A 22,704-nucleotide genomic window follows, 5' to 3' on the forward strand; every position below is an offset into this window, starting at 1 on the left:
TCTTGGTCTGTAAAACAAGAAGAGAGGAGAAACAAATTGAGAGTCCCACTGCAGGCTGCCCAGCATTTCCTGAGACATTTCTTCTGATCACAGATGCATTCTGGGCAGGCCAATTAATCCGGGCGCCCTGCCCCGAAGTGGGCCGTACGCGACTTGACATCAATAACAGCATGACATATATCTGCACCCTGTACCCACTTAATTTGTCCCTGGCTGGAATACATGACCTTTTATTTGTGCTATTATCAGCATATCCTGTCTAGACTGAAAACAGCCTCAGAGATCGCTTCACATTGAGTGAGCTAAAAATCAAGAGGCCCGTTGGCCCCATGCCGCCACGAGGGGGACTCTGGTGGGTCCCCGCAGCTTCTCTGATTTAAAATGGGAGGCAGGGAGGAAAGGCCCTGGAAGCCTCTTCCAAGTGGGAGAATCCAGATAAGAGCACAGCCTGGCTTTACATCGCCAACGTTGTGACCAGACTCTAGTAATAACTATATTTTAAGTAAATTATTTGGGGAAATAATGAAAGTTTTAAATCAAGCAAGGCAGAAGTAATGTTTGGGCTATGTTTTGATTCCATTTTGAAAACACTGGTGCTCCAGGAAATGAATGAACAAAAGGATCACTGTATCCTCAGGGCTGTGAAGGGGGCAAAGCTCCTGGCCCACAGCGTGGGGATTCAGGGCGACTAAAATGCTCAGGCGGGTGGCAGGCGGTGCTGAGCTCTGAGAATCTGACAGGCAAGAAGCTCCCAGAACTAAGGTAAGAAAACCTTTTCCATTAGAAAAAAAAGTTTAAAAATTGATCTAAAACTGGTCAATTGATGGGGTTATTTGCGTCAGTTAAACATACTGCCCTCATTGAAGGGTTCATCAAAGAATCTGAGGTTGTGGCTGAGCACAAGGGCTTTGGTTTCAGACAGACCAAGTTCAGCTCCCAGGAAGTGAGTTACTCTCCAACATTCACTTTCTTCAGTTACAAAATGGGATTAGTGAGGGTGTTATGGCATAGCATTGATATGAAGAATAAAGAAGTTTGCTTGCAAAGAGTCAGCACCACCAGTGGAACATAGTAAATGATTGATAAAAATACATTAGCTCCTGTTTTATTATTATGTGGAAAAACAATATAATATCTACATGGAAAAGCAGTTACACTTCCTACTTGAGTGGATAGTTATGACAATCATTTTCTGAAACGACCATTATATTTTCAATTTATCATGAACTACCCTGGAACATACTATGAGATGTCGTCAAAGTCAGAAGAGAAGAGGTAGGGAGATTATTCCTGGCTTTTCCAGCTTTTGGTTTTCATTGGTCATGTATTATTACTAGAAACAACATAAATTTAAAATACCCATCATTTGACGCAGTTTTTAGTGAGTGGTTTCCTTTCCTTTGTATTTATGTTTTAAAGACTGCCTAAAACATGAGCCCTGTGCTTCATAAAGAAAGCTGCATATGCAGATTCAGTATTGTATCTTTGGACAACTGGATGGACATTTAAAACGGGACTTCTTTAACCTGACAGGATCAGCCACAATGCCCTGTAGTAAACTGTCTTATAAGTTTTCCTTCTTCTTTTTTGCCAATAAAGTTGTAAATAAAGACCATCATACATTAAAATCCAAAAAAAAAAAAAAAAAAAAAATCTACATGGCAGAAAAAGACTATTATTCAGTAAACAAAGTGGTTATTAAAATTTTCAGTTCTGGGGCTGGGGAGATAGCTCATTCGGTAGAGTGCTTGCCTTGCAAACACAAAGCCCTGGGTTCGATCCCCAGCACCACACACACACACACACACACACACACACAAAAAATTCAGTTCTATTTAATATGAATGATAAATAGTAGTTCCCTTAGTTTCTTAAATGTTTGCAGATCATGAACTGCCCTTAAAAAATTATTTGGGAACTTGAGCTGTGGTTCAGGGGTAGTGTTTGCCTAGCAGGGCCCAAGGCTATAAAAAGGAAATAATTTACACTATTTTTCATTGATAGATTGGGGGCGTATAAAAGTAAAGTTATTCTGTGTCCACCTTCTCTTTCTGTCCCTCCTTTTGAATTAAAAATATGGTAATGATCTTGGGTAGAGGAGAGAAAGGAAATGGAAAGGACACCTATTTTCAAATTTTTGTTCAAAGAATTAAAATGAAATGTGTGTTGATTATAGGAAAATGACCATGAAGGTCTTAAAAATAACCCCAGACTCAGGCAGGAGATGATACACTCAGCAGGCTCAGTCAATTCCTCATTATCATATAAATTGTTTTCAAGATTGATCTAATAGGATGTGATTAATAATTGGGATTTTTCTTCTAAGGAGCTGAATGATTGGAGGGACCCATGTATATATTTAAAAGACCATTCCCAAATTGACCAAGTGTTTTTTGTTCTGCTTTGTATAAACACAAGTATAGTAATTACTGTGCTGAGTCTTTTAGATGCCGAGTGAGGAAAACTGTGGCTTGCAGCCTTGGGATTGGACGTGGGGCTGCATCTCCTCCCCATATGGCTGCTAAGATGAGAACTGCAAAAATTATGGCCTTTCAGGGACAGGACTGCTGCCTGCATAGCCCATTTAAAAAAAAAAAAAAAAATTTTTATTTCAAGGCAGAGTCTCACAAGGCTGCTAAGTTGCTGAGGCTGGCTTTGAACCTGCGATCCTCCTGCCTCAGCCCCAGAGTCACTGGGATTACAGGCATGTACCACCAAGCCCTGCTCTGTGGGTCATTTCTAAGAAGCACAAGCTTATTTCTGGTGTAAATTCAAGACAACTTGAGTTGCTTATGGAAAACTGGGCAGGAAAACACTGAGCTTCTGCTAAAGGTAATCTTCAGAGAACAAGGTTTCCTTGTAGAAGTTTTTCCTAAATCCAGAGCCACGCAAGTGGGAGGGAAGGATTAGCAAGTTAAGGGAAATAAAACCTCACTTCTCTGCCACCAGGAGCAGGTAGCAGTTTCTAATTCTATTGCCCTAAACCAGGCATGCAGTCACACGTGCCACAGCCCAAGGCCCTTGACAATTAGAAATAACATTAAAATGACATCCCATCTGCTCTACAAATGTCAATGAGCTCGTGCCACCTGTTGAGGGCTTGCGGGGGCAGTGAAAGGGTAAAGAGTCTTGACACAGGTTTGTACATTTGTACAAACAAAGAGCCACTTGATTGAGTGTTCACCCTGTCGCCACCACCCTCTATTTCCCTTCTTTGCCAGAAATCCTTCGAATAGTTTTGCAGTGGTATTTTGTAACCAGAAGAGCATTAGTCGTGTTTAAATACCATGCCCCAGGACTCACAGGACCTTGAAAATCATGCAATATCCTTCAACTGGTAGAAAAGCTCGTAGCTCTCAGTCCTTGAACCCACGGAGGAAAACTGCAACCCACAGGGTTTCTGTTTGAGCTAAAATGAATTTTGCAGGTTGAAGACTAAGACACTGAAGTGGGTAGAGAGGAGATTATGAACGTTCTTCCCCCACGATCTGGACATTAGCATAGCGAGTCAGAATCAGGATGTCAACTCTGTGAGCCGCCGTCCCAGCCTGCTAATGCAACCTCCCTCCTTGTACACCAGCTGAGCCTAACTCTGAGGTTTGGCTCCATTGGTCTCTCCTACCTTTCCCGTTATGACCATGACCTGTTTTGTTTGTTTGTTCGTTCGTTTGTTGTTTTTCAGGAATGGTGGTGGGGGTTTCCTATCATTTGATAAGTCTCTTTCCTCAATCACTGGGTGTCCCTCTGGGTCTTGCCTGCAGACACGTCTACCTGTCCTTCAACACACAGATGCCACCTCCCCTGGGAAGAATGTTTGGACAGTGTCTTCTCACTCTCCTCCTCTTCCTCGCCCTCCTCCTCTCCCACCTCCTCCTCCACCCCATGCTCCCCTTTCCTGGAACAGCATCCAAACCCCAGGCTTGGCACAATCCCTCTGCATTCATATTGCAAGTTTGCCCATGGTCTCTTTTCTTAGACTGGGAGCTGGTTTTTGATTTTCCCACCGCGCCTAATTGAAAGATTCTCAATCTCAGAGCTCTTCCTCTGTGCCAGGCCCGCTGTCTGCATGTTCAGAACAGAACCTGACTGCTCGGGGGTCAGAGGCCCCTTCCATCACGAGTGAAAGGGCACAGTGCAAACCTGGAGGCTCTGGGTTGATGGTCAATAAATGGTTGCTGATTTTACTTCATTCATTTTGTCACTTAATTCTCAGCACAGGTTTTATGCAGTGCTACTCCCTTCCTTCCTTCCTTCCTTCCTTCCTTCCTTCCTTCCTTCCTTCCTTCCTTCCTTCCTTCCTTCCTTCCTTCCTTCCTTCCTTCCTTCCTTCCTTCCTTCCTTCCTTCCTTCCTTCCTTCCTTCCTTCCTTCCTTCCTTCCTTCCTTCCTTCCTTCCTTCCTTCCTTCCTTCCTTCCTTCCTTCCTTCCTTCCTTCCTTCCTTCCTTCCTTCCTTCGAATTGAAGCCAGGAGTGCTCTAGCACTCAGCTATATTCCTAGCCATTTTATTTTTAGTCAGGTCTCCCTAAGTTATTGAGGGTCTCACTAATGTGCCGAGGCTGGCCGAGAACTTGTGATTCTCCTGCCCTAGCCTCCCGAGTCACTGGGATTACAGGTGTGTGCCACCACACCTGACTTTTTTTCTCAATTGAAAAATGAAGAAATGGATATTTAGAAAGGTTAGAAACCTAGTGCCAGTTCATTTACTCAACTCTAAGTGCAAGAGCAGAGGTTTTCAGAATCACTTTTCTGGATTTTGATGACCACTAAGCACTGTCTATGGTGGTATTTCTTTTTCTTCCAAATCTGACTTGAGGATGTACAATTTGCACACTGAAAAACACACACTCCTTACTGTACATTGTTATGAGTTTACAGCCATGTAACCAGCAAAAACAGTTAAGACATAAACAAGCCCATCACCCCACAAAATCTCCTCATGCTCTTTAGTGGAAAGTCTCTCCTCTCACCCCCAAGCTTGGAAGAACACTGATTGCTGTTTTTACCATTCTGCTTTCTTCAAAATATTACCTGCATGAAATCATGCAGTCCATAGCCTTTGAGCCTGGATCCTTTCATGAGCCTGAAGCATCTGCGATCCACTCAGGTCGCTGAATGTACCAATAGTGTGTTCTTTTGGCTTCTGTGTAGTGTTTACTGTGTGGGTGGGTGAACCACAGTTCATCCATTCACCAGTTGAAGCATGCTGGGATATTTTCTAGTTTTTGTTGATTACAAACAAAGCTACTACAAACATTCATGGGTAGGTTTTAGGTGATCCTGGGTTTTTATTTCACTTGGGTAAATATCCTGTAGTGGGATTGGGAAGTTGTAGGGTAACTTTGTGATGGGCTGACAGATCTGGTTCCATGAGAATGTTATAGGCCAGATAGACTCCATTTTGTTCTGAGACTCCATGTTATGTAGGAAATAAGCTTCTCCCATGGGAACACCCCACCTCTGTGCCTATCATCAGTTACTTAGTGTGATATGTTTAGCAATACAAAATGACAATTCTTATGTAATGAAAAATTGCTCTCTTTTGATCCCTATTGCTCCTAAACAATGTACCATGTGAACGGTGATTGTGTGGATGTTAGTGACCATTCTTTAGTTTTTACCTAGGTAAGGGTCATTTTGACCCACTTCCCCCTCTGTCGATGATCTCATGATGTTAATGTGTAATTTCAAATCACAGCAACAGACACTGTGATTTTTGGTATAAGAACTCCTACAACTTCATGCTCAAGGCTGTTCTCCCAATAGCCATTTTGGGGGCATTGTGTGAGACAGTCAGCCATCTGGCTTAATAAACACTCTCAAATTTGGACTTCTCTGTGGTGATCGGTCTGTTCTTAAATTGTGGCTCATAACAATTTCATACATCTATTTAATTTTACAAGAAACTGTCGAACTGTTTTCTGTGGTGGTTACACCATTTTGCATTCCCAAATAGCAATGTATAAGAAGAGTTCCCTTCAGGGCTGGGGTTGTGGCTCAGTGGTAGAGGCTTCTCCATTCTGATTTCCCCTGGGTTGACCCTCATAAATTCAGAAAGGCTTAGGTGAAGTGCTGAAGAGGTCACACCTGGCTCTTGAGTGCATTATGGTAACATTGCCCTGGCTCGTGTGAGGCACTGGGTTCAATTCTCAGCACCACATATAAATAAATACAATAAAGGACTATCAACAACTAAAAATATTTTTATATAATAATAATAAAGAAAAGAGTTCCCTTCACCCTAGGTCCTTGCTAGCATTTGGTGTCATCTGTCTTTTTTTGAGTCTGTGTTAGTCTGATTTCTGTTGCTGTGACAAAGTACTTCAGATAACAACTTAAAAGGGGGAAAGATGAATTATAGTTCGTGGTTTCAAAGGCTCTAGTCCATGGTCTCTTGGCCCTGTTGCCTTGGGCCGGCAGCAAGGCAGAAAATCATGGTGGGGAGTATATGCTGGAACGAAGCTGCTCACTTAAAGGTGACCAGGAAGCGCAAGGGGAGAGGCTGGGGTCCCAGGGCCCCTTCATGGGCATGCTTCCGGTGCTCTGACTTCCTTTCTCCCGCCCCCCCCCCCCCCATCTTAGAGCTGTCACTGCCTCCCACTAGTGCCACAGCCTGGCCTTTAACACATGATCTTTGGGGACATTCAACATCCAAACCAGAGAAACGTCTTTTCAATGCTAAATGGGCTTTTAATTTACATTTCCCAAATGACTCATGAAGGTCTTGATAAGTTGCCTAGACTGATATTGAACTTGCAATCCTCCTGCCTCAGTCTCCTGAGTAGCTAGGATTACGGGCGTGCACTGCCGCGCCCACCTCTGTTAAACTTTTAACTCATTTTAAAAAAAATTCATTAAGTTTTGAGATATCTGAATACAGAATTCAGAGACAAATCCTCTATCAGATGTGTTCTTGGCATATAGTTTCAGTCGGTGATTGTCTTTTCATTTTCTAATCTTTTGAGGAGACTCTTCAATTTTGATTAAGTCCAAATTATTCATTTTTTTTCATGGATCATATTTTGCTGTTTTCGTTAGGGAAAGCAAACTCACAAAGATTGTCTCCTGTACTTTCTTCTAGGAAAAATTTCTAGTTAAGTATTACATTTAGGTCTGTGATCGATCGATCTCTCTCTTTCTCTCTCTTTCTCTCTCTCTCCCCCTCCCTCCCTTCCTCCCTTTCTTTTCTAGTACTGGGATCCAGGGATGCTCCACCACTGAGTTACATCCCCAGCCTTTTAAAAAAAATTATTTGGAGACAGGGTCTTGCTAATTTGCTGAGGCTGCCTCCAGCTTGTAATCCTCCTGCCTCAGTCTTCCTGTCCCTGGGTCCACAAGAATGTGCCACCTTGCCCAGGTATGATTTCTTTTGAGTTAATATTTGCATAAGGTAGAATGTGAGTTTCCTTTTCCCACACATGGATGTCCAGTTCTAGCAATTTATTAAAGTTAAAGCACACAATATAGATTCACACCATTCATGTAACCATACGTATACAAAAGGTAATACTGTCTGTCTCATTCTACTATCTTTCCATCCCCCACCCCCTTCCCACCCCATTTTCTTCTACACCATCCAAAGTTCCTTCATTCTTCTCTCCCCATGCCTCCTGCCCCCATTATGTATCGTCATCCACTTATCAGAGAAAACATTCAGCCTTTGGTTTTTTGGGCTTGGCCTATTTCACTTAGCATGATATTTTCCAACTTTCATCTATTTACCAGCAAATGCCATAATTTTATTCTTCTTTATGGCTGAGTAATATTCCATTGTGTATATATACCACAGTTTCTTTATCCATTCATCGACTGAAGAGCATCTTAGTTGGTTCCATAATCTAGCTATTGTGAACTGAGCTGCTATGAACACCAGTGTGGCTGCATCACTGTAGTATGCTGACTTTAAATCCTTTGGGTATAAACCGAGGAGTGGGATAGCTGGGTTAAATAGTGGACAACCATAGAAATGAAAAGTTGTACCCTATTTGTGTACAATGAATCAAAATGTAGTCTGTAAAAAATTTTTAAAAATTAATAAAAAAATTAAAAAGGTTAAAAAAATAAAGTTAAAGCACAGATGTGAGCTCAGTTTTTTCTGATCTAGAGGCTAAGTTCTTACCATACTTTTGTGACTATGCTTGCAGTTTTAACGCTCTACTAGAGTCTAAATTTTCCACCCACTACCCGACATGCCCACAGTGTCATTCCTTGAACACCTTCATGGACATCCCTGGTTTGACCATGTAATGGAGGATGGTGCCTCGATTAGACTTCTGATACCCCAGCAGGTAGGCAGAGGTCCGAACCTTAAGTTTTGTACTACAGGGATAGAGGGACCAGCAACGTGACAAGGTAGCACAAGATCCAGTTTATGAATGGCTTGAGGAAAACAGCATTTCCTGTGACCACATTCCTGTCTGACGTACACACTCTCACTGTCCTAAAGAATGAGCATTTGCCACTCTGTTCTGACCAGTGGGCAGGGCAGCTCAGGAGCAATTTGGGGCTAGCTGTGGGCGGATGTGGGTGGATGCGGGAAATACGCAACACTAGTATAACTGAGATTAACTGAGGTCTTGATTCTGATCCTGGAGTAAACAAGCTAGTGTGGGCAAGCCCTGTGCATGACCTTAGCTCCATGGATTTATAAGCAAAGGCCTTTCTGTAACTCACAGAGGGCAAAGCCAGAAGACCAGTGCTTAGCCTGTGTCACTGAAAAGGCAAGCAGGCCTTGCCAAGCCCATTTTAAAGGATGGTGGCATTTGGACCCTGCTGTTTGGATGAGTGTCCCCCAAAGGTCCATGTGTTAAAGGTTTGGTCCCCAGTCTGTGGTGCTATTAGGAAGTAAAGGAACCTCTACAAGGTGGAGACTGGTGGCATGTCTTCAGTCACTGAGAGCTTACCCTGAAAAGGGATCGCTGGGCCCTGGTCCCTTCTTCTTCCTCTTTCCTTTGCTCCTGGCCATGAGGTGAGTGGTTTTACTTCATGTCCTCCCCATGATGCTGTGCTGCTTTGCCACAGGACTAAAACTGATGGAGCCAATCATAGATTGGAAACTTTGAATTGTAAGCCAGAATAAACCCTTGCTTTTTCTAAGTCGTTTAGCTCAGGTATTTGGTTCAGTGATGGAAAACCAACTCTCACATGTCCCAACACTCATCTTGAATGATCACAACCTTCAGTTCTCCTCCAATATCTCTAATTCTCTTTTTCCCAAGGAAATAGGACTATAAGCACCAAACCATTTCTGACAGGGTCACTCAGAAAAAAGACAATCTTACTGACCAAAAAAGAATAATTCCATTTCCAGACAAGAGAAACTAGATTGCAAGAAGAAAAGCAGAAAACACTTAAGTTACCAAGTGTTTGATGAACAACTGATAAAATGCATGAAAAGTTTTTAACCCAGGACTCAGAGCCAATTCTTAGAAATGTCATATTGTTAGTTATCATAACATTTAAAAAAATTTATGGTAAAATGTCATTATAAAATTTTATACAGAGCGTAATATACTCACACTCAGGCATGCATGCCCACACTCACAAACATACACAAGACACCAGAGAAAGACATAAGAAATATAAGGATATGGAGCTTAGGAACCCAGAGAAAAAAGATCAAGGTATAACAAATAAAGAGATCAATGATAGCAAGAAGGCTATGGTTGGTTATACATTTTGCTTATCTCCACGGCAAACTCCTGAGTATTCAGGCTGTCTCTCAAATTTTCTTTTTTCTTTCTTTTCTTTTTTTTTCTTTTTTTTTTTTTTTTGGTGGGGAGGAGTAGTAGGGATTGAACTCAGGGGCACTCAACCACTGAGCCACATCCCCAGCCCTATTTTGTATTTTATTTAGAGACAGGGTCTCACTGAGTTGCTTTGGGCCTCACTTTTGTTGAGGCTGGCTTTGAACTCACGATCTTCCTGCCTCAGCTCCCCAAGCTGCTGGGATTACAGCTGTGCACCACCATGCCTGGCTGTTCCACATTTTCTAACACATTATTATAGAATTCATTCTATGACCTGCCCTCTTCCATGTCTTGCACATCTTGGACATTCTGGGCCAGTTATTTCAGGAGAAAAATAAAACAAAATGTTATTTCAGGAGAAAAATAAAACAAAATACTAAAGGAAAAATCACCAAGTCCTGAGCTAAGTGAGCAATTAAGCAAAATTCAAGTAACCAAATGATTCACTTTCCACCAAAATAAAATAAAGTCAAGTTAAGTTGCCTAAGAGGCTGAGCACCAACTTTAATAATCTACTTTGACAAGTAGCCTCCAATAGCTATAGCAATAGCAATAGCAGCATGAGCGAGATGACAGGTCCTTCTGGTGGGGCTGGATTCTCAGCACAAACCATACATCATCTTTTGAAGACTGAGATCAACAAAGGGTGGAAGAACAGTAAACACAATAGGAGGCATGAAGCTTTGGGCAGCCATGGAGCCTGGTTCATAAATACCCTGTTCCAGGACAAGGCCATTATTTAATGGGTTTGGCAGCTCATTATACTGTAAGCTCTTTTAGGGCAGGGCTGGTTTCCTCTTCAGTTGCCTGTGAAGGTTGTGTTGATGATGTGGCCAGTGGCCAGTTCTCTGGGTCCTCAGGGATGACTAAGAGGAGCTGTTACCACATATGTTTAAAAATATCCAGGCCTGGTCATCCAACCCACATCTACTGGATCACATTGTATGAAGTGATTCCCTAGAGGGACTTACCATCCTGTGGCCAGGATGAAGTTCTCCCAATCCTTGGGTACAGCTGGTTTCTGAGACACAGTGTGCAGATGACCCGTGATGCCACAGAGTGAACTCAGACCAGCCCTAGGTCTCCTTTTTGTACAGTAAAACAAAGCAACAAGGCAGGGTATGGTAGGCAGAGTACAAATACTACTTGCAATAGTGACGTCCATTATATAGCCCTGGAGAAAACCCAAACTAGAACACATTCCTTGCCCTACCTTTGTATTCTAGACAAGTGGTTCTCAGCCTTTGACCTCATCAGAATCTCTCCCAGGGGGCTCCCAGAATTGATTTGGGTTGGGCCTGAGAACTTGCATTGCTAGTCAGTTCCCAGACAGGCCTGCTGCTGCAGGTTCAGGGACCACCACCTGAGAACTACTGTAGCAACTTTATTTATTTATTTTTTTTTTGGGTGCTGGGGATCGAGCCCAGGGCTCTACTGACTGAGCTATCTCTCCAGCCCCTCGTAGCAACTTTTGTTCAGATAATATTTTCTACTTCTCTGCCTTTAAACTTGACACATCATGGAACTTAAGAATTTAGCATTCACTGGATGCTTCTATAGTGTAAGAAAACAGTAAAGGAAAATGAACCACATTTCACCTACATAGAGGTCAGATTCTTGGCAACCTCAGCTATTTGGAACATACTCAGAAGTAAGATAAAAAGGTCTTTAAGTTAGAATAAGGCTATGTAAAAGTTATGGCATGCTTCAGGGGGCAAAATTGGGGAGCCCTTTTAGGTCTGTGTATAAAAGAAGCCAATGCATAAGGAACAGCTAAGATGCATCAGATGCAAGATGATGACAAAAGAAATTTGAAGGCATCAGCATAAGTATCTGCAGGCAAACTGTCGGTCTGATTTGGTAGTTAGCCTCTGGGGTCACCATTACCCTATAAGCAGAACACAATGATTGATTTTAACATACTAAGGTTGTTCTCATACAACTCTCTCCCACTAGTGCCCTGGTTTCAAATAAAGAAAATATCAAAGGGCCAATAAGGAACTCTACCTGAAAGTGAGAGTATAAAATGACTTAAGGCTCAGCTTGGGACACACAATGATCTCAGTTGGAAGAAGGGGCTGTGTGTCTTGGCTATGTCCTTCAGCTTTTTTCTTAGGGAGACAAGTGAGACTGAAAAGAACACTTGACTGTGTCTCAACTCCCAGGGATCCTGTCTAGGATTCTAAGGAGAGGGGGCCCTGAAACAGGAAGAAAAGGCCTCTTTAATTAATCAAAGGAAGAGCTGTAAATTCTAGCAGGGAGGGACACCTCTCACTCAGCAAGAACAAAGACTTTTCCTGGAGAAACCTAGAAGGGGTTAAAAAATGGTTGCTTTTGCAAGGGCCATTTTGCAAGGGTATTAGGAGCAGAGAGCAATACCAGCAACAGAGGAGGTGACGTTGTGTGCAGACACTGAACAATCAAGGAGAGGCCTCTTGGGACCCACCTAGAGCCTGGAACCATGGGGTCTAGAGCCAGCAAACTTGGTGGGTCAAGACTTGTGCTGGCTCATCTCTATCTGCCTTTCAGATGCATCTCTGCCTTCTCTGCCATCTGTCCCCTGAGAGACAGATGTCTATAGATGGTACAGGTTCTCTGGCTGATTTCCTGGTTCTCTGGCTTCCTTTGTGTGGGGTCAATGACATGGTATGAGAGAGAAGAGAGGTACAATAGAGCATTTATATCCATCCTTACCTGTGTCTCAAACCTGGCTAAGTTTTTGCTTTCTTTCTCTAAGGTCAGGGTTCAATAGAGGAAAGCCCTCATCCAGGGTTCTTGTTTTAACAATTTTCCCCTCTAACTCCCTCCAGGCCTAGGGATGGTAACGATTCCTGATGCTGCTAGTCTGTGGTGCTTTGCCATCTTTGTTCTTCAATCCTATTCCACCTCTATTAGAAAGTGCCCTCATTCGATTCTGGTCAAACACTTCGAGTGTACCAGTTGTTGATTTCCTGGACCCTCACTGAAACAGGAATCAAGGTAAAACTTTCCATGATTAAGCAAGAGTTTTGATGAGCTCATGACTGTAAACTCAGGAACAAATGGAATTACAAACTTCTTCAGGGACTATGCAGCAGCAGATAAGGAAAGTAAAGGACTTGAGAAAATAAGCCTGAGCTCAGGAATATTGATAAGAAAATGACTCTGAAACAATTATCAAAAGTGCACAAATAGGGGTTAAACAGGTGAATACATTCTGAAGAAACAGCCATTCAGGAGATGATTAGCATAGAAAGTAAGAATAATTTTAATAAAGTTTTCTAGAAATCATGACATTTTAAATCTAGGTCTTGAAATTGTTTTGTTTCTAGTTTCTTAAAGTATAGATTTGTTTATTGATCTGAGATCTTTCTTCTTTTGTAATATAGGCATTAGTGGAATACATTATCCTCTGAGTACTGCTTTAGCTACATCTCGTAAGTTTCGGTAGGTTATCTAGTCTCAAAGCATTTTCCAATTTTTCTTGTGATATCTTCTTGGATCCATTGGTTATTTTAGAATATGCTATTTAATACGCTCATATTTGTGAATTTCCCTAATTTCTATCTGTTATGGATTTCTAATTTAATCCCATTGTCATTAGAAAACATACTGTGTATGATTTCAATACATTTTTTAAAAAAACTGAGTCTTGCTTTATGGTTCAGTATGTGGTATATCCCAGAGAATGTTCTTGATATGAATGTCTATTCTGGAGCCTGATTTTTATTTTTTTAAAATCAAGCTTAAAGTACAGACGTGCCTGCAATCAAACACATTCTCATCTCCTTTATCTTATCCATGATCAAACTGGGAGAAGAATAATGGTTGGTCATCTGTGTCCTGTTTGTCTGTCTCTCCATCCATCTTCTTGTTTGATTTCCGAAGCAGAGACATGCTATGAGTTTGGTAATGAGGTAGCATGAAGTCATAGAAACTACATGGATCTAAGATTTCAAACTCAAACTCTCTGACGCAAGTGCTGACGCAAATCAAAATTAGAAGAGTGAATTCTATGATTCCAAAGGTCCCTTCTGATGCTAAAATAGCAGGCACATTACTTAATTCCTTTCTTACTTTGGTCATTTCTATTAACCAGGATTATAATAGTACTCACTTCATAAGGGTCTTGTGAAAGTTAAACGAACTTTTTGATTAAATGAGATATGACATGAAAATTATTTAGCACAATGTTTGACCCATAATAATCATTTAATGAAGGTTACTTGTTGTAAGATATAAAACTATTACTACTAATAAAGAAGGGTTTTACCATTCCTTTTTCTGCCATAAAGTAAAAGATTCAGGGAATAGATTTATAAATAGTGCTTTAGGGTTTTGTTGCTGTTGTTGTTTGTTTGCTTAGAGACAGTCTTGCTATGTTGCCCAGGCTGACCTTGAACTGCTGGACTCAAGGAATCTTGTTGCCTCAGCCTCCTGAGTAACTGCAACTACAAATACATGCCAATACCCAGAGCTGCTTCAGGCCTCCTGATTCCTTGCTCTAAGTTAAAACAAAACAAAAACAAAAACAAAAACAGAATATCTTGTTTCTGGGAGACACAGATCATATTTATTTCTTATATTTATTATTATTATTTGTGGTTTAGGCGAATGAAACCAGGGCCTTAGAGACTCTAGGTAACTGCTCTCCCACTCAGCACTGGCCCCTTTTAGGACACTAAAAGGGTTAGACCACTTGGTGAGGATATTATGGAGGAGGGTGAACGTCTGATTGGGCCTAGGGAAGGCTGACTAGATGACCTTTAACATCTGTCTGACCTTGAGTTTACTGAGGCAGACAATAGAAGCTAAGAATGAGCATTAGCATAATATCATCTCATGAATCTGATCACACTAATGAAAAAAGAACACATTAATCAATTTATTTCTTGGAAGTGCATTCAGGTTTTTTGTCTTCCATATTCAGTTTGCTAAATCACTTCTGACAGCATGTTATGGTAATGCAGTCAGAGGAAAGAGTTAATTCATTTCCACGCAAAAGTAATTTACTACCTCTCGAGTGTAGGATAAGAGCTACAATGTGTGGCTAAACTGATATCCATGCATCAATGGAAACAGGCCCTCGGAACTTAAAGTTTCATTTCCTCCCCAACATCTTGACAACATTCTCTGATCCTAAAAATAACCACTGAGATGTGGGAAGCAGAGTGGACGGACACCCTGTAAATTTATTTTATATCTCTGCAGTACTGGGGATTGATCCTAGGGGTGCCTTACTACTGAGTCACATCCTTAACCCTTTTTATTTTTACTTTGAGTCAGGCTATTGCAAAGTTGCTGAGACTGGTCTCAAACCTACAAACCTCCTGCCTCAGCCTTCAGAGTTGTTGGGATTATAGGCATGTGCCACCACACCTGGCCTGACAATTGATTCTGATTGAAGAATTCGAGACTGTATCAAGAACTAGCATCTTGAATTATTTCTTGTTCCCTACCTGAATTTGCTTCTTGGTCCCTCCTAATTCAGTTTGACCTTTTACCCTAAAGTCTTAAGTTTATGTAGTTTTCAGGTATAAAACTTCAGAGACCTTCTCAAAGGACTTAAATGATACCAGGATATATAATTCCTATAAGATTAATAAATGCTGAAAAGTAAACATCAATCTCTGAAGTCATATGAAATGGAAATATTTAAAATATTAGATTGCCCTGTACAATATTATTGAGTCTCCGGTACTTGGCTACAGTTTAAAGTTAACACATTTTCATAAACCATCCTCTAAACTCTAAGAGGACAGAGAAGTTCATTTTGTTCCCTTTTGGTCCCCAAATAGCTTCAACAGTGTCAGACAAAGAGTGAGGGCTCAGTAGGTATTTATTCAATGAATTACCCTTTTATAAACACAAAAACATTTATACACAGTTTAAAGTATTTTAAAGTGCTAGCGAAAATTTTTGTATACTTTATTTTTGAATTACTTAATGATATAACTCAAGCGAAACCTAACCTATTGCTTGTCTGACAGCAAACATATAGATTTACATAAAGTAGGAAATTGCCACGCAAGAAATTATGGTAAAATTAGTTGCAAGAAGATTCCTTATATTTATGCATATTGCCTGCTATTTCCTAAAAGCCATGTACTAATTTTTTACTAAAGGGGGTGGTGTTTTGTTAGCATTGATTTTTTTAGTGGTGGTACCAGGTGAAATAGAAATGATTTTTTGTTATACATATATTCCGAATATTGTATGGGGCATATGTATGTACACTTAAAAGTTATTCACTTTTTATTGAAAAAATTATTCATTGTAATTCAACTTTACTGGACACCCTATGTTTTTTTCTCTTCTAAGTTTGACAAACTCAGCTAAAGAGCTCTTAAATGGTGTCACGGTCAAATAAAAATGCTCAACACCTGAGCCTGTAACCCTCTTCAGACACATCTTTAGTGTAAGCTATTTTACCATCCTTTTTCCTCAGAAAAATAAACAAACTACGGGGGAATATGTCTGTCCTGACTGACGCCCTGGTGTGAGTCTTCGCAGGCCTGTTCTTTGTAGTTCTGAAGGTCAGAGGCTCCCTGGGGCAGTACACCATGGCCCAGGGTTTTCCTCTTCATCCTGAACTGAGTGAACATTCTCTCATATTACAGACCCTCATTAAAGTACTCTTCCAGAAGTTTCTTTCCACTTCTGGAGGAGCAGCCTATCCATATGGAAATACTTGAAATTTTAAGAATGCTGCAACAAAGAGATTCTCTTCTCTGAAATCCTATATTAATCAGCTTCGTGTCACTGACAAAATATCCAAAAAGAACAACTTAGAGGAGGAAAAGTTTATTATAGGTTCACAGTTTTAGAGGCTCAGTCCATGGTCAGCAGACTCCATTGCTCTGGGCCCTAGGAGAGACAGAACATCATGGTGGAAGGGCATGCCAGATGAAGTTGCTGACCTCATGGCAACTGGGAAGCTGAAAGACAGCATGAGGATCCAGGGCCAGGACCAGTAATCCTCCAGGGCACGCCCCCAGTGACCTACTTCCTGTAGCCACACCCTGCCTACCTATAGTTACCACCCCACACAGGAGTCCTTTCAAATTATTAATCTATCAAATGCATGGATCCCAGACTAGGGTGTGGCTCTCATGATGTAATCGTTCCATGTCTGAACACTCCTGCGGGAACACAGGAGCTTCTGGGGGATACCTTATATCCAAACTGTACCACCTTTCTTCCTTCAGGTTAGCCCCATGCAGAGTAATGGCACCCACAACTGCAGTCTTTTGGCTCTCAACTGAACTCCCCATATTTAAGCAACAGGCAACCATCAGAGCGGAGCAGTAAACTGCATCGTACTTTGGTGTCTTCCTGCAAGCTCCTCCTCATAAATGCTCTGTGCCGGGCAAAGGTGTCTCTTTTTTCCCTTTCCCTTGTCTGCTTCCTCCACACAGCCACCATATGGATATGGATATTGGACGTGTGCCCTGTATGTGCAACAGTCTGGATAAATAGCCTGAAGGAGTCTGCAGGTCCCAACAGCCTGATAGTACATCATTATTAAAAAAAAAAAAATGTTGTTAGGTCAGTTGCTCAATCTTAGAGCCTCAGTTTTCTCATCTATAAATTGGGACTATGAATAGCATGAAGTCCATGAACTTATATGAGATTCTGGTGTAAAGCACTGAGGAATATCTTAAGTGCTAAGTAAATATTACTACTTTTATTTTTATTTTTTATTTTTTGGCATTGGGGATTGAACCCAAGGGTGCTTCACAACTGAACTACCTCCCCAGATCTTTTTTTTTTTTTTTTTTGAGACAGGGTCTCACTAAGTTGTTGAGGCTGGCGTCAAACCTGTGATCTTCCTGCCTTAGTGTCCCCGGTTGCTGGGATTACCGGTGTGTGCCACCATGCCAGCTTAAATTACTATTTTTAATATAAAATATATTTAGGCGTACACAGGTATCCCATAGACACTGGCTTTTTAAGCAAACATTCCCGCTTTTAAAATAACAAGAATAATGCTGGCATGGTGGTGCACACCTGTAATCCCAGTCACTCAGGAGGCTGAGACAGATTTGAGGCTAGCCTTAGGAACTTAGACCCTGTCTCAAAATAATAAATAAAAAGATGGGGGATGTCTTGAACCCATTGCCCCTGGGTTCAATCCTCTGTACCAAAAAAGATAAAACAAAATAAACTAACAAGGATTTCCAATAGGTTTTAAAGGTAATGAACAAAGACTTACTAAAAGGCAATACATATAATAAGTGATATTATAATATTATGGAGTTCACATTTTGGTTTTTGGAAGAACTTTAAGCAGTTGGCTTCCTGACATTTAGCAGCAATATTACAAGAACTGAGCAGCGAGTCTCTCTCCATTCCACTAGAGCAGAGGAAGAACACAGGGAATTAGTGATTTCACCAAGGAGCCTGGTGTGACCAGTATAGCAGTTGTCCCCACCCACCAGGGGAAGCCCTGGCTGCTGTCACCAGGCTCACTCCTGTGTCAGGCTGTGAGGGAACCAGGCATGCTGGGGACAATTCTGTACTATTCCTCAGGCCTCTGCACTTGTTCAGAGAGGGGGGCAGAGTGGTCCTGTGGTCTCCAGGGTTGTACTTCTGTCAGCCTAATCTGAATGTACCGCAGGCCACCAAGAAACACATCTCTGCTGGTGGGACTGCTGGCTCAATAGAGTTCTAGTCAATGTTACTACTTGCTGTGGTCTTTCTCTGCTTCTCCCTAAGAGAGAAGAAGCTGAGAACAGAAATCAGAATGTGCACTCTACTCACCCAAAGAATAATGCATTTGTTCTGCTCAAAAAAATGCCTTGATTGTTGATTTTTTTTTTTTTTTTTTGCTTCAGTTCCTGCTCTGAAGGAACGTATCAGAATTTGGGGTGACAAAGCATAGATTAGGGTGGGGGAGAAAAAAGCGGCTGTGGGGTGGGAAGGAGGGGAGGGGAGAGAGAATGCACCCATGTGCCCACAGAGCTCCTTCCTCTGGGATCAACATGTCTCTGTGAAGAGCCTGCCCACCCCACGGAGGCAGCAAAACAGGGGTCTTTTTCCCCAAAAAACACCTTTAAAGAGGACATCCAGGAATGCTGGCCCTCATTTCCTGCATTATCTGGGTCTTTGTTTAATCATCTGTGAAATGAAGACATCAGATCAGGCACAATCTCAGACCTTTCACATCTAAAATGCTGAATTGTGGATCAAAAATCACCATAAGCAAAGAAGTGTGTGTGGTGTGTGTGTGTGTGTGTGTGTGTGTGTGTGTGTGAGAGAGAGAGAGAGAGAGAGAGAGAGAGAGAGAGAGAGAGAGAGAGAGAGAGAGAGAGAGAGAATAGTCCAAAGAATTTACTGGACATCCATGGCTTTCTTCTTTGCAATTTTTTTTGCTACCGGGCTTTGAACTCAGGGGCGCTTAACCACTGAGCCACACCCCCAGCCCTTTTTTTGTATTTTATTTAGAGACAGGGTCTCGCTGACTTGCTTAGAGCCTTGCTAAGTTACTGAGGCTGACTTTGAACTCAAGATCCTCCTACCTCAGCCTCCTGAGACACGGGATTACAGGTGTGCACCACCTCGCTGGCTTTCTTTGCCTATTTTGAAAGCGAGGACCAGATTCTATGCATTTTTTAATTTATTTATTGATTTTGTGTTACTGGGGGTTGAACCCAGGACCTCCCACACATGTGGCAACTGCTCTTTCCCTGAGCTACACTCCCAACCCTTTTTCTATTTTATTTTGAGACAGGGTCTCGCTGACCTGGAACTTGTGATCTTCCTGCCTCTGCCTCCTGAGTCACTGTAATTATAGGGGTGCACCACCATGCCTGGTGATTCTATGGGTTTTAGCAAAATGGTTGCACCAAGATGTTTAACCCCATTCTTTGGAAAAGGTCAATGTCAATCAACACAGAGCATAGAGCAGAGGCTAGAAAACCCCACTGAGCTGTTGAAACACTTTAGTAAGAATATTTTCTTGGTGTTTTATTTTTTCCCCCATTTAGCAAGATATAAGGGTAATGCAAAATTTCAGGACAATTATTTTCCTCTACCCTCTTTCCCCATTACAAATTATAGCTTAGTATTTGATCATACACGCTGAGGTTCACAGCTCAACAGTGCCACTTATAAGGAAGGTGTTATTTAAAATATAGGGCAATAGCAATTGGGCATTAGTAATAAATGCAGTCCTTTCTGTGTGAGAGTAATAATAAAAATAACAGCAGCAGAGTAATAATAAAAATAACAGCAGCAACCATGTATCAAATACTTGGTTCAATTCTAGGCAGGGCACTAAGTACACATTTTCTCATTGGTGGCTTGATCTTCCTATATCCTGATAAGAGAGAACCTATGCTTGTCACTCTAACTTGGACCTTATTCTGGTGAGAAAGGTCCATCTCCCATCTCTACACAGACAGGTGCAGTAATTTGCTCAGGGTCTCAAAGCTCATTTGTGTTCCCAACCATTTTTGAACTCTGCCACCGGTCCCTGTTCTAAACCCATTTTGGTCTCTGCCATTGGTCAGGGTCCATTGATCCTGTGACAGTTTCTTGGCTCTGAGTCCTCATTTAAATTCTTGTCTGCTTTCTCTTGTGTCCAACAACACATCTCCAAAGCCATTTGTGGAGATGGAACTAAGCTTCTCTGCAAAATCTAAGCATATTGCTCCCAAAATATGCATGTGACCAGTGCCATGCACACATCTTTGTATGGTGGGACAGCGCAGGTGTGGCACATGTAGACCCACATTCTGCTTTTTCATGGACTGTATTCCCCCTTTGCTTCTCTAGAACTGTGCCAAAGGCCCAATTGCAATTCCCAGGCTTTTCCATGAATTGATTTAGCCATCCGAATTAGGCCAATGATTATTTCTCAGGTTTCTCTTGCTCCCTGATGAATGTTAATGCTTGCAGAGTTTATAAGAATAACAAAAATGGCCTAAGTTCCAATAAGGGACTAGAACCTTCACTTTTCCTCCCTCAAGGACAGTTGACATGGTTGCTATAAGATGAGAACTCTGTTCCAGCATCACAGGCTGAGAATAGGGGGTGCAGCATTTGTGACTTGTGGGAAGGCTGTAGCTGATGGCTTGTCCCAGGATCTTAACTCACTGTACCTTGTGGTCAAGCTACAGGATACTGACAATCAGCTTTTAGAAAAGGTACATCTTACCAGGCATGGTGGCACATGCCTGTAATCCCAGCACTCACGAGGCTGAGGCAGAAGGATCACAAGTTCAAGGCCAGCTTCAGCAAAAGTGAGGTGCTAAGCAATTCGGTGAGACCCTGTCTCTAAATAAATACAAAATAGGGCTGGGGATGTGGCTCAATGGCTGAGTGCCCAAGTTCAATCCCCAGTACTAAAAAAAGAAAGCGCACATCTTAGTCTCACTAGCATAGATGAAGTTTCTCCAAGGCGCATGCTCCCAGTGGTGTCTGTATTGCTGTCAAGCAAGTGGGTATTGACCTGCTGCCTTCTGTGAGACTTCTGGGGCTCAGTCCCTCCACTTCCATTCTGAAGGGAAGAAAACACTCAGTTCAAGGATACCTCCTCTAACAGGCAGAATTTGCAAACCGATCAGGGATGTTCACTGTCTGCTGATTTCCTGCTGCATGTCAGGAGCTAAGCTAAAGAGAAAAGGGCAGTGTCTGTGCCCAGCACTAGTCCAGAAGTGCTGTGGTTCTGAGAACATCTGGAGGGCGATTCCAAGCACCACAGACTTTGGTTTGGACCACCTGGCACTTGTAGGTTGCTCCATGGTCACTTCGTAGTGAACTATATCTGAGTTGAGTGAGCTCTTCTGGATTACTATAGATTGTGGTAGATCAAATCCACTTCTCGAGGCTGCTGCTGATTCAGATAGACATTTTTGGGTGGGGGTGGTACTGGGAATTGAACTCAGGGGCACTCAATCACCTTGCCACATCCCCAGCCCTATTTTGTATTTTATTTAGAGACAGGGTCTCACTGAATTGCTTAGCACCTTGCTTTTGCTGGGGCTGGCTTTGGACTTGCGATCCTCCTGAGCCACTGGGATTAAAGGCATGCACCACTGCACCTGGCCAGATAGACTTTTTACCCCTTCTACGGGGTAGAAGTCGTGATCAGTGGAATCTGCTTATCATTTGCTTTGCTGCCATGCCCTGATGCTCATGTAGGGAGAGAGTGGATCGGCCAAGGCTCGGCTCTGGCTTGAGTGACCGAGTTCCCAAGAGACTCAATGTTTGAGCAATGTACCCTTCACAGACCTCTCAGGGGTAGAGCCTTCCAAAAGCTATTTTTTGTGTTCTAAAGCTCCATAGGCCAGCACATTTCTAGAAGCACTGGAAGTGCCTAAAGGCTGATGGTTGCTTAATCTGTATTAATATCCACATCCCCACCAAAATCCCATTTCTATGGAAATTTCCATTAGTACATGCCCCAGGGTAAAGCGGGTGGGACCTGGGGTCGATGGGACCCCTAGGCAGCTGTGTCACTCTGCTCATGGGGAGTTGGCAGGCAAGCCCAGAGCTCAGTGCAGACAGTGGTTTAAAACCTTTTAAAATAGTGAATTGGCTAATCATTCCAATTGGATGGTTTGGCTATACAGCTCCCTGAGCTAGGTAATAAGACTGAACTGACTTCCCGCGGCACAGGTCTATGGAAAGACCCACCCAGGAGACACCTCTGTCCCCCTCTACTCTCAAGCAACGCTGGAAGACACTTTATTAAGTTCATTTCACAAAGTTAGTTCCTTCCTGTTCTTTACCCAGTAGTTTTTTTTCCTTCTTTTGCCTGATTTTTGTTACCAGTATTAAAGATGCTAACTGCTCTTTTTCAGGAGGGATTTAACTAAATTTTTAAAATACTAGTATCTGTTTTTACTGGCTCTAAACTTTTCTTCTTCTCCAAGTCTGGATTTTTCAGTTCTTTCCTTTAACCTTCTCTCTAAAACCTCCCCTGCGTAACTGGTGACAAGAAGAATAACAATTATAATAAATACCTTGTGTG

At 42.1% G+C, this 22,704-nt stretch overlaps 1 protein-coding gene and 1 long non-coding RNA gene across 3 annotated transcripts in view; one reads left to right on the top strand and one right to left on the bottom strand.

The window, feature by feature from the left end:
* The window catches only part of SASH1 (SAM and SH3 domain containing 1), a gene marked incomplete at its 5' end in the record, with an annotated part of 289,754 nt that overhangs the window by 181,933 nt on the left and 85,117 nt on the right, over nt 1-22,704 (bottom strand). The gene's annotated exons all lie outside the window — the stretch shown is intronic.
* On the top strand, nt 793-18,940 carry LOC306665410. The gene is made up of 3 exons (XR_013765007.1): nt 793-1,554; nt 12,557-12,725; nt 13,115-18,940. It is a non-coding gene; the product is annotated as an uncharacterized lncRNA (long non-coding RNA).

This window comes from Sciurus vulgaris (assembly GCF_902686455.1).
Source record: "Sciurus vulgaris genome assembly, chromosome: 7".
Classification (NCBI taxonomy): domain Eukaryota; kingdom Metazoa; phylum Chordata; class Mammalia; order Rodentia; family Sciuridae; genus Sciurus; species Sciurus vulgaris.